The sequence below is a fragment of the Pongo pygmaeus genome, chromosome 9, assembly GCF_028885625.2.
Source record: "Pongo pygmaeus isolate AG05252 chromosome 9, NHGRI_mPonPyg2-v2.0_pri, whole genome shotgun sequence".
NCBI lineage: Eukaryota > Metazoa > Chordata > Mammalia > Primates > Hominidae > Pongo > Pongo pygmaeus.
Genome location: NC_072382.2, coordinates 76,000,132 through 76,011,309, shown reverse-complemented (window position 1 = coordinate 76,011,309; position 11,178 = coordinate 76,000,132). Strand labels below are relative to the sequence as shown.

Sequence of the window (11,178 nt, the reverse complement as noted above, 5' to 3'; positions counted from 1 at the left end):
GGAGAGCCTTGAAGGATCGCCAACAAGGTAAATCCTGCCAGTAGGCAGAACCTTTGGCAGTGCATCTGTTTTTTCACCCTGGTAAGTTCATCTCACCTGAAAAGTGAAATGGGAAGAGGTATGGATCCATACCAGAGTATGGGCAAATGCTAATGGTTTTGCTGGGATATTCAAGTACTTGGAAAGAAGAAGATTGGTGGAGAGGAGGTATGGGGAAGGTTTAAGGTGGTAGACCTCTAAGAATGGGTACAAATTGTGAAGATATTTGTGTGCCATGTGACTATTTACCAGAGGGTATCATGGCAGAAAAAGATCTCCAAAATCAACAAGAGTAGGCAAAATCAGGTAGACAAGATGATCCATCCATGAAAATCAGTTAGACTCTCTTTCCTAGATGCTTCAGTGTTTTCTCAATAGATTCATGAATAAAAGGCATAGTGACAAGGAAGGAAGTTGTGCATGGATTCATAAAGGCTGGTCTGGCTTAGCTTCTGCTAAGTATCCAATATGTCAGCAACAAAAGACCAACACTGAGCCTATGATATGAATCATTGGCCAAGGAAACTGGCCAGCTATGGGTGACAGGATGAACACACTGGATCCCTTCCATCATTGACAGGGCAGTGGTTTATCTTTATTGGAATAGAAACCTATTCTGGATATGAATTTGCCTTTCTTACAATGTTTCTTCTGTTATCACCTTCTGTAGATTTAATAAATGGCTTATCATGATACTATCCCATATGGCCATGCTTTTGACATAAAAAATCAATTTTATGGCAAAATAAGTGAAGCAGTAAGTCTCATGCCCATGGAATCACTGATCTTACAATGCATCCCATCACTCAGAAGCAGGTGGCCTGCTAGACTAGAGAAATAACTTATTGAGACTTAGTTTTGGGTGTTGGCTGAGTGATAATACCTCAAAGGGCTTGGGTGCTGTCTTATAAGCTGAAATACATACTTGTAACAAGTATCCAATATATAGAGCAGTTTCCTGTCTAGCCAGAATACACAGGTCTGAGAACCAAGGTAGGAAGTGGGAGTGCTTCCTCTTATTACCCCTAAGAACCCAGTTCTAAAATACATAGAACCTGAAAGGGAATTGGGGGGAAAAAAAAGGAGAATCAAAGTACGTGCTTCCTCCTCCCTAACTTTGGATTCTGCCAGTTTATGCATTTTAGTTCCCAGGCGTGGAATGAATCTACCAGGAGTGAAATAGTCATTTCATTGAACTGGAAGCGGAGATTGCCACCTGAACTTTTGGGGCTCCCCATGCCACTGAATTAACTGGCAAAGAAGGGTACAATGAATACATCTGATTAGAAAGAGAAAAGAGGGTTGTGACTACATAATGGGAGGAAGAGGAGGTATTTCTGGAATAAAGCGCTTCTCTGAAGTGCATATTAGTACTTCTGTGTACAATTAGAAAAGTAAGTGGAAACCCAGCAAACCAATAAAGGAAGATCTTTAATATGTAATAGCTCCAGGTCCCATCTTCTTGATCGTTATATACTTCTGTTGAAGCTGTCAAGGCACTAGGCAGGGAATAAAGCCCTAGGTCTAAATTCCAGCTCTTCCTCTAGCCACCAGTGTTAACATGGACAAGCTGTTTCACTTCCTAGACCTCATTTTCTTTCTCTTGGACTTCCTGTATACCCTATTGTTAAATCCTGTCTTCTCTGCTGTTGTGAGGACCAGAGAGGATAATGAGGATAAAGGCTACACCATTGGTGTAAAGTTTTGGACCCTTGAGGGCTGTTAATAATGATCTTGTTATTATTTGCAAAGCCTAGGGACAAATACCACTTCTATCACATACAAGCTGAAGAAGATGCCAGGAAGTTGATTCCTGAGGGATGGTAAGTGTGGCGCCCCGTGGAAGCACCATTGAGAGAAAGTACCCCAGGAGGCCTGCCAGAAAAGAGGGGCCTGAGGCTTTAATGGGCCATGGCTCAGCCCCAGCCTGCCACTTCCTCCAAGGCCTCTCATGGAGGAACACAGGAGACACCAGTGTGGACCAGGCTCAACAGGTGAACGTTGCTGGAGACGGGGTGCCCAGAGATAGGCAGAGAAATCTGGGATGGGAAGACAGGGACAGGGTGTCCAGGGACTACAAACCTGGGCCAGAGGTCAGGAAGACACATTTGGTATGCACAGAGCAGGCACCCAGGATCCAGGTTGGAAGGTGCCCGGGATCCAGGTGCATGTGTGGACTATAAGGCCTTTGGCCAGATATCCTGGCAGTCCTGGGCAATGGATGCACTCACAAATGAGATTCAAATCTTCTTGGCCAAGGCCTTCCCACAGGGAGAAAAGGCTGATGACAGCAGGAACCAATGGAAACACTAGCAAACTTTGCGCTCTTCCATGTTCCGGGCTCTTAGTAAGCATTCCTAAGCGTTCTCTACCTAAAGAAAATCCCATGAGGTCACAGATCAGGGCCAAAATGCTCAGAGAGGGGAAAGTGACTTGCTCAATGTCACACAGTTGGAGCTAGGAGCAAGGGTTGATTCCCGAGTCCACACACATAACCACTAAGGTGCACATGACATAATGAAGGTCAAGAACCTGGCTCTGCTGCAGTGCTCCCTCAGTGCGAGAGCCCTCACCCTTAGGGGTGTGGGTCATGTGACATCTGTCTCTGAACCCCCACTCTGCAAAATGCAGAGGGACACTCAGAAAATGGCTTATTGATTTGGAAACCTCTCGGAGAAGATTTCCTCAAATCCCTCACTGTACGGATGAGCAAAGACCCATAGTCACAGCAAGAGAGTGTCAGAGCTGGCCCAGGAGGCAGGACTGTGGGTTGCCAGGCTCCAGGAGCAGCCTCTGCTCTCACCCCTCACTAGCTGTGACCCTGAAGGAGGGCCTGGCCTTCTCTGACCCTCAGTTTCTTCATTAGCGGAAGGGGCATAAGCACTTCCTGGCAGAGCTGTCTGATGGGGAGAGATGATGTACAGAAAGTGCAGGATGACATTTGGGTGATCAGTTTTTCTGTCCTCCTCTTTCCCCAACCAGCACTGTAACTGGCTCATAGACAAACCTAACTGGAAAGATCTGCTGGGCAAGTTCTGTGCCCTGGGAAACAGTGTCCTTTTAGCCCAAAGCACAGGGCTGCATTACTTAGAGATAGCATGTAATTCAAAATAAATTGTACAGAAAGTCCAGCCAAATTCTGATATTTCCTATGATGGGCTAGTTGAATGGTGCTTTGAAATAATACATATTAAATTCTCTCAGGAAGTAGTTTTGGTGCCTCTGCTTTGCTGGTGACCCAAGCCTGGTCTGCCTGTTGGGTAGTCCAGCACCCCTGGCTGTGAAAAGCCTCAGGCTGTCTCTCCACCAGGGGGTCTCAGCATCCATGTCTCCTTCTGCAAAGCAGTGGATAGAGGAGAGAGGAAGAGGGGCAGCTGGACTGGATGGACTCTAAGGGCCCCTCTGGCTTTGACCTTCTGAGTTTCTGTCCCTCAGACCCCCAACTCAGCCTAACATGGGGACAGTCAGTCCATGACTCACTCTCTGAGTGCAGCAATGTCCAGGGAAGTGCAGTTTGCCCCCTTTGGGTATGAGGAAAACCTGGCTACTGAATCTGTTGGGATGGGGTTCTGGTTAACTGAGGGATAACCTTCTCAACTTGGGACAAAGCAAGTTCACTCTTGCCAGGTCTTGCGACATTATTTTAAAGGAGCATTTGCATTGCTTGACAGTGATTTAGTACCTACCATATAGAAACCTAGAGGAAAATTTGAAATTTAGTTTTGTTTGATGTTATCAACTAGAAAACAAAAAAGGGAAATAGAAAGCTTTGTCTTAAGTTATTTCCTCTTGGAAACTTGGACTTCTGTATTCTTTAGGAAACATGTATAAAAGAAAGAACCCTGTCCTGGCACAGTGTTTCTGGCTCTGCAGCCAGCTGGCCGTGGCACCCGAGAAAGCCCCTGGTCTTTCCGTGATCAGTCTCTGGACTATGGGGGATAAATTAGTTGGACTTGAAAATAAACATCTTTTCCATTTTTTACATTAGTGGTTTTATCCATGAGAGATGTTTCATTAGAAGAATGGGAAATTAGAAGTGACTCAGGAAAAATTAGTGGCAACTGCTCCTGGAATCATTGGGATTAACGAGGCAGTGATGCAAATGTCAACAAAGACCTGTGCCAGGGGTCCTTTAGCGCAAGAGACAAGCCTCAAGTAGAGAGTGAATCAGTACTTTCCTTCAGCTCAAAATCCCTGCGTGTGTGTTGAAGCACTCATTCCTGGTTCTGAAAGGGGTTCTTTTGACTCGGAGCAGCTACTACGAACAGATCTCCAGTTCTTTTCTATCAATCATGCCTCCCAAGTTTTCCCAGGTTACCATGACACTTTCTGACTAGCAAAGAAGCAGAGAAGCCTGCTGGGTAGTGGGAATGCAGTGGTCAAATAGGAGCACAGCTGAGCTACTGCAGCCAGCAGGGAGGGAAGCTCAAAGGAGTTACAGAGACTGTCTTGGATTCTCTGTTGTTGCCCAGCTGTGGAAGAAGCCATTATCAGGAACCCGGTCAGGAATGACTCTCACCACCAAGCGCATTTCAGTGTTACTCCCTTCCCTATAACATAACAAAGAGCCCCATAGTCAGAGACAGGATACAGAGAACTCAGCTTAGATGGAAATAGCAGAACCACTGCACCAAGCAAACAAGATAGAAAGGAGCCATTCCCTAGTTAATAATTATGATGGGAAGACAGCATGTTGCAGTAAACCTGGGAGAAATCAGCCCTCCCTATTCAATGTGGTAACAAAGATGCCATTTTTAAAAAACTTAAAGCAAATGCCAACAGAAAAAGGAACTCAGTGTTCTGGTTTAAGAGATCTGATGTCCCCAAAATAATCACATGGAACATGGAAAAGTGGACTAGAAGTTCTTCCAAAGCACTTAACACAATTGCAATTAAATAATTATGTGATTCATTGCTTAATGTCTTTCTTCAGCCCCACTAACTTGTCTACTATGTATCCAGCAAATAACACATGATTTATATATTGTAGGTACTTTTTCCATACTTGATTTAAAAAGGAAAGAGAATTCTGGGATAGGATGAAGAATTTTGAGATAAGATAGAGCCCATTATCTATTTATTATACAGTGATCATTAAGTAATTCTCCTTACAGAATCTCTGGTTGTTTTGGCTTCCAGATGGGCCTGGTTCCCAGGTGTTCCCAGTATTCAACTTCGGAGCCTCCAGCTTTAACCCACCAGGGAAACAATCACCTGTAATGGATCAGGGGACGACTCAACCACCTTCTACCTTATGGGCATCCCCTCTCTGCCAAAATCCCTTTTCCTTCCTATTTTCTTTGTCTTTCTCCTCTTCTACATGCTCATCCTGATGGGTAATACCCTGATCCTGGTGGCTGTGGTGGCACAGCCCAGCCTCCACAAGCCCATGTACTTCTTCCTGATAAACCTCTCCACTTTGGACATTCTTGTCACCACAACCACTGTCCCCAAGATGCTGTCCCTGTTCTTGCTTAGGGACAGCTTCCTCAGCTTCCCTGCCTGCTTCCTGCAGATGTACCTGTTCCACAGGTTCTCCTGCTCAGAAGCCTTCATCCTGGTGGTCATGGCCTATGACCACTATGTGGCTATCTGCCGCCCACTGCACTACCCTGTCCTCATGACCCTTCAGACCAACCCTGTCTTGGCAGCCAGTGCCTGGCTCACTGCCCTCCTCCTGCCCATTCCAGCAGTGGTACAGACCTCCCAGATGGCATTTGACAGCATTGTCCACATCTACAACTGCTTCTGTGACCACTTGGCTGTGGTCCAGGCCTCCTGCTCTGACACCAACCCCTAGACCTTCATGGGCTTCTGCATCACCATGGTGGTGTCCTTCCTCCCACTTCTCCTGGTGCTTCTCTCCTATGCCCACATCTTGACCTTGGTGCTTCGCATCAACTCCCAAGAAGGACGCTCCAAAGCCTTCTCCAGCTGCAGCTCCCACCTCCTGGTGGTGGGCACCTACTATTCATCCATTGCCATAGCCTATATGGCCTACAGGGCTGACCTGCCCCTAGACTTCCACGTCATGGGCAATGTGGTATATGCCATTCTCACACCTGTTCTCAACCCTCTCATCTACACACTGAGGAACAAGGATGTCAAAGCAGCCATCACCAAGACTGCATGTCCCCAGGAGCCAAAGAATGCTAGGAAACCCTGATTCAAAGAAATAACTTCATCTTCTCTCATAAACATCAATAACATAGAGGTAAAAGTGGAAAATTTAGAAAGCCCAGTAGTTAGAATACTCATTCTCAAAATATTGTCCTAGGTAGTCCTCCATTATAATAAAATAATAAATTTTTTCTTAATTCATAGAAAAAAGAGTAGGATTTTTAAATTCAATTTTAAGGTGTGAACCCCAAATTTCACAAGACTGTGAATATAATTGAGGTCACATTACCATTAATTCAAACAGTTTTGATTCTTGGAGATTCCAAGTATTTGATTAGGAGGAAACTCTGTCTTTTCCCTTGGATCTCTTCTTTCAATGTTTCAGAAAATCCCTAGCATTGCTAGCTATTAGATATGAATTATTCTTGCCCTTTTTGTTGAAATAGCAACTTAGAAATATTCCTCAATGGAAAAACTCTGAAACTGCTCCCATCTCAATCCTTGTTGCTTGAAAATTCACTGCCACCACTGATTTTCAATGCCAGACACACAGGAAATTTGCCTCTGCTATCTAGACCTGCATGATGCCCTAGAAGCAGAGCATGCCCCTCTCCCAGCTTATGCTCAGGCAAGCAGTGTCCCTTAGCACACCTGTTTGGGTAAAAAACATTACAGTTATTTTAATTCTCAGCACACCATAGTTTCCCCACGGTGGCTAAGTAGAGACACTGGGTGGCTGAGTGGAGAAGTTTCTCCTTATCAGAAGTATGCTGTTCCTGGGGCCACCACCCTTTCTCAAAATATGGTCCTAGATATTCCTCTTTCTGCCCCAGTGGCAAGCCCAGGCTCCTTTTTCCCTTCTCCTATGGCAAATTTCCTGTTGAAGACCTGTCAGGTTTGTCCATTGAGGGACACGTAAAACAGTGAAAAGTGTTAAGGGGGAACTCAGGTGACAAACATCCTCATCTTTGGCTCTTTACAGATAGAGTCTCAGTGTTTGTCAATCAAGGCAATACTGTTAACCATTTTCCCATTGCATAAGACCCAATGTAAATGGGAACTCAATGGGTGCAATTCAACAAAGGATGTGATTTGTTCCTGAACTCAGCTTTCAGTGATCTCAGAGATCCTTCTATGGTCAGAAAGGGCTTCCCAAAACAGGGTGATATGAAGGCTCTGAGTTTCCTTGTTTACTGACCCTGGGCAGCTGGGATTGGGATTCATGTACTTTTATCTAAACATTACTAATTCTGCAAGACATTTATTTCTCATTCCTTGAAACTTATGTCTAAATGTCAGTGGGACCACATCCTCAAGGTCTAAAGGAGATAGCCTAATAAGTTGCCTTGCCCCTGAGTTCCATGCACTATCAGAATTAACCTAAGGACGTAGAGGGGAAATTTTTTTACTGTCGACTCCACTACCACCCAATAAACAATTCCCAAAGTACTCCTGTGTTACTACCAAAGTTCTGTTTGGGGTTTATCTGTTCAGAACTTCTCTTCTGGTATCGATTTCAGTTTCAGGTCAGGGCTTTGGTTTGCTGTGTCCCCAGATCATGACATCTTTTCATCTTTAGCTCCCCTTCTAGATGAACAAAGAATTAATCACACATTAAGTGAATGATAGTGGTATGGAATCTCAGGCTAGTTCCACCCTCACTCAATATTTTCCTGTGGTTTCTCCTAAACATTTATCATGAGTAGACATGAAATCATAGCAACAACAACGTTTTTCACTTGTAGCTATACCTGCTAATTGGTAGTCTCTCAGTATTTCCTAACTAAGAAAAAATTGCCTCAACTTTTGTACATCAAAGGACACAATCAAGAGAGTGAAAAGACAACCCACAGAATGGGGGAAAATATTTGCCAATCACATATCTGATAATAGATTGATAATTATTATTAAAAATAATCAATAATTAATATATTACATTGATAAATTATATGATATTTTTATATTAGCATATATTATATGGTATATTATATAATATTAATATAACTAATAATTTATAATAAAATATTTAATAATAAAATTATTAATAAAATAAGCAAACCAGAAAATGATGTGTTGATAAGGACGTGGAGAAATTGGAACCCTTGTGCATTATTAGTAGGAATGTAAATGGTGCAGCTGCTATGGAAAACAATATGGCAGTTCCTCAAGAAATTAAACATATAAATACCCCATGACCCATTAATTCCACTTCTGGTTATATATCCAAAAGGATTGAAAGCAGGGTCCTGAAGCGATATTTTTATCCTTATGTTCATAGCAGCATTATTCACAATAATCAAGAGGTAGAAACAACCTGAATGTCCAATGACAGATGAATGGAAAAACAAAATGTGGTATATACATTAAATGGAATATTATTCAGCCTTGAAAAGGAATGAAATTCTGATACATGCTACAACATGGATGAACCTTAAAGACATTATGCTAAAAGAAATAAGCCAGACACAAAAGGGTAATTATTATATTATTTCACTTACATGAGGTGCTTAGAATAGTCAAATTCATAGGGACAGACAGTAGAGCAATGGTTACTAGGAGCTGAGGGGAGAGGACAATGGGAAGTTATTGTTTTATAAATACAGAGTTTCTGTTTGGGATGATTACAAGGTTCTGGAAATGGTTAGTAGTGATGGTTGGGCAACACTGTAAATGTACTTAATGCCATCAAACTCTACACTTAAGAATGGTTGCATGGTAAATATTGTGTTATGTATATTTACCATAGTTTTTTAAAGTTAAATAGTTTCAAGCCAGGCCATAGATCACAGGTCACGGATAGCCTGGGAGTTGGCTGCTTTTTGTCAGATGCCAGCTCTGGACCAAATTAGCTGTGGCCAGAGGGAAATGTATGAGCTCAATCATATGATTTAACAGGGGCACCTAATCAGTGGAAGCAGCTGGGGGAGAGAGGGTGGGTGGATTGGGAAGATATCAATCAAAGGATACAGAATTTCAGCTAAGCAGGAGGAATAAGTTCAAGAGATCTATTGTGCAACATGATGACTATAATTAATAACAATGTATTATATACTTGAAAATTGAAAAAGAATAGATTTTGTGTTCTCACTACAAAAAGATAAGTATTTAAGGTCATATACATGTTAATTAGTTTGATTTAGCCATTCTGCAATGTATTCATATTTCAAGACATCATGTTGTACACCATAAATATATAGAGTTTTAAAATTTTTTTCATGTTTTATTTTTTTAAATAAAAACAGATAGGGTTTTGCCATGTTGCCCAGGCTGGTCTCTAACTCCTGGGCTCAAGTGATCTGCCCGCCTCAGCCCCCCAAAGCACTAGGATTCCAGGCATGAACCACCACGCCTAGCCAATATATACAGTTTTTGTTTATTGATTAAAATAAATAAATAACCTACAAAAAGAATCAGTGGAGCAGTTTGTCTTAAAAAGAAGGGTCAGAGGGAGGGAATTTGAAGCCCTATATACTTGGTGGAGTCTTTTCACCCCTGTGAACGTGAGGTGCTGGTTGTGAAGGTGTCCCTAGACACCTTGGCTCCTCTCCATCCCCACATCCTTGACCCGGGTGCAGGTGTCACCATCTGATCTCTTCTGGATGAGCACAGCATTCTCTTCACGGATCTCTCTGCTTGTGTGCCTGTGTTCCCATACATAAAGTGGCCAGAGCAGGTTTTCTGACACACAGATCTGGTCACATTACCGCTGTCCATGTGACTTAAAGATTCTCTGATCCAGCCCTGAACGATCTGTTTGGCCTCAAGTCTCGCCATTGTCTCTTGCATGGCAATTCTGAATTTCTTTTCAGTTTCTCAAACACACCAAGTTCTCATTCTCTCTTCAAACTCTAGCAAACTCTTCTCTCTTCCTGAAGCACTTTTCCTCCTTGTCCATCTCACTTGCTTACATTTTACTCAGGCTCCTCCAGGAAATTAGAGAATTAGAAGCCTGCCCTGGCTCCTAATTCTGAAATGTGAGGTAGATGTCATTCTTTGGGGGGGGGGTGGGGTGTGTGTGTGTGTGTGTGTGTGTGTGTTGTGTGTGTGTGTGTGTGTATACATACATACATATATATATGCACAGAGTGGCCAAAAATCCCAGTCACCCTATGAGCGAGAGAGAGAGTCTCGCTGTGTTGCCTAGGCTGGTCTCCAGCTTCTGGCCTCAAGCAATCCTCCCACCTCAGCCCTGCAAAGTGATAGGATTGCAGGTGTGAGCCACCACACCCTGCTGGTGACCTGTAGCACTTTATAATTCCACCATTATAGCACTTTTTTTTTTTTTGGACCTTAGGAGAAAAGAGCTCAGAGCATGGTATACTCATTAGTTTCTGCAGGCCCCTTGCTTGTTTTACTTATTTTCCCCTTTCAATCTCTTTCCCACATAAGCACAAGGCGTAGTGCTGCTTTGTGCATGTATGTGTAATTTTAATTTACAATAAAAGCATTGTTTCATGGCTTAATTTATTTCTTACATTTTTTACTCATTCTACTTTTTAAAGATATATTTATGTTGTTATTTATACATCTGGTTTCATTGGTTTCAACTGATATATAATATTCCATAATATGATTGGATCACTTTTTACTTTTCTCCTAGTGGAGGGCACCTAAATTGCCTCTAACTCTTTGCTACCTTTATGTCTTCATGAACGTCCTTGTGTTATGTCCCTTTACAGACCCATGGAGGATTTTCCTGAAATATATATCAAGGAGTGAAATACATTAGTCATAGGGTATGCATAACCTTTAGCTAAATACAGTCCATCCTCATGGTTTGAAGATTGCAAATTTGCCTGCTTGCTAACCCCAGCACTCACAGAACTTGCAGGGTCATTCTCGAACATGCACACAGTGGCCAAAAATCTGAGTCACCCTATGAGCATGTTCCTAGCTGAAATCGAACAAGATGACGTTCTGCCTTCGTGGTTTAGCTCTGTATATAAGTGCCCTTTCGGCGGGCTATTTAGAGCCATGTTTTTCACATTTTTGTGCTCTTTTTGTTGGTGATTTCACTGT

The 11,178-nt window shown here is 42.8% G+C and overlaps 1 pseudogene; it reads left to right on the top strand.

Annotated features, from left to right (window-relative positions):
• Nucleotides 1-1,600: 1,600 nt before the first annotated feature.
• Nucleotides 1,601-6,205, top strand: LOC129008690 (olfactory receptor 2AT4-like; annotated as a pseudogene).
• Nucleotides 6,206-11,178: the final 4,973 nt, after the last annotated feature.